This window comes from Arachis ipaensis, chromosome B01 (genome assembly GCF_000816755.2).
Source record: "Arachis ipaensis cultivar K30076 chromosome B01, Araip1.1, whole genome shotgun sequence".
NCBI classification, from domain to species: domain Eukaryota; kingdom Viridiplantae; phylum Streptophyta; class Magnoliopsida; order Fabales; family Fabaceae; genus Arachis; species Arachis ipaensis.
The window spans coordinates 20,142,745-20,143,652 of record NC_029785.2 but is presented as its reverse complement, the minus strand read 5'-3'; the positions used below and the strand labels follow the sequence as shown (position 1 = coordinate 20,143,652).

Below are 908 nucleotides of genomic sequence, written 5' to 3'. Positions count from 1 at the left end.
TATTTTCAAGGATTCGTGGCCTATGTTTAAGATATCAATGCTTTATTACAATTTTTAGGTTTAACATTTAAAATGGACTCATCTAATAAGAATTTTTGCAGTTGGTAATTTTGACATTTAAAGGCTAACTGGTGGTGTTTATTGTTTACAAATGTTCGGGGCTTAGAGTCTATCCAAGTGTTAGTATAAGGATGGAAAGTAGTGGTTGATGATGCTCTTGGTGGCCGAGTGTCTCACACGTGTCAATGATACTTGTAGACACACATGACACATTTTTGACGTGCTTTCATATTTGAACATTTTTTTTCTCCTTAATTTAGCAATAGATCAAACACAAATTGGATCTGGTGTCACCAATATTTATAGTAGTAAGCATTGATGGTTTAACATTTGTAAATGCCTAACTACCATTTAAATCTTGAAAACATATACATATCCTTTGTTGTGTTGAGTATCCATATTGGTATCCGTGCTTCATAGGTGGTTATGGGTTCGGCTAAGTATGCATGAGGTCTTAGGTTCAATGCTCATTGTTGTTAATCTAGTATAATTTATTATGGAATGGAATAGGAAAGCAATACTAATAGTGTATCATCATATTGTTTTGGAGTTTATAAGAGTGGAATGGAAGGTTGTATCTCGTCTTAAACTGAAGATCTAGGGTTTGAACTATAAAGGCATCATGCTGGAGACTGTGACGCTCCTCAACATGGGTCTAGGAGTAAGCATTTTCATATTTGTGATGGCCTGTAGCGGTATTCCTTCCGTTGGTGGTCATTCTATTCCTTTAAAATGAAATTCCACACACATCCTTATAACCACGCTGCCGTCCAACCCCACCCCTTTGGTTATATCCAATGCATCCACACAAAAAAAATATATATATAATAATAATAAATAGGAATTTG

At 35.0% G+C, this 908-nt stretch overlaps 1 protein-coding gene across 1 annotated transcript in view; it reads left to right on the top strand.

The window, feature by feature from the left end:
• Nucleotides 1-908, top strand: part of LOC107627100 (tRNA-dihydrouridine(16/17) synthase [NAD(P)(+)]-like) — a 4,189-nt gene that overhangs the window by 2,024 nt on the left and 1,257 nt on the right. The gene's annotated exons all lie outside the window — the stretch shown is intronic.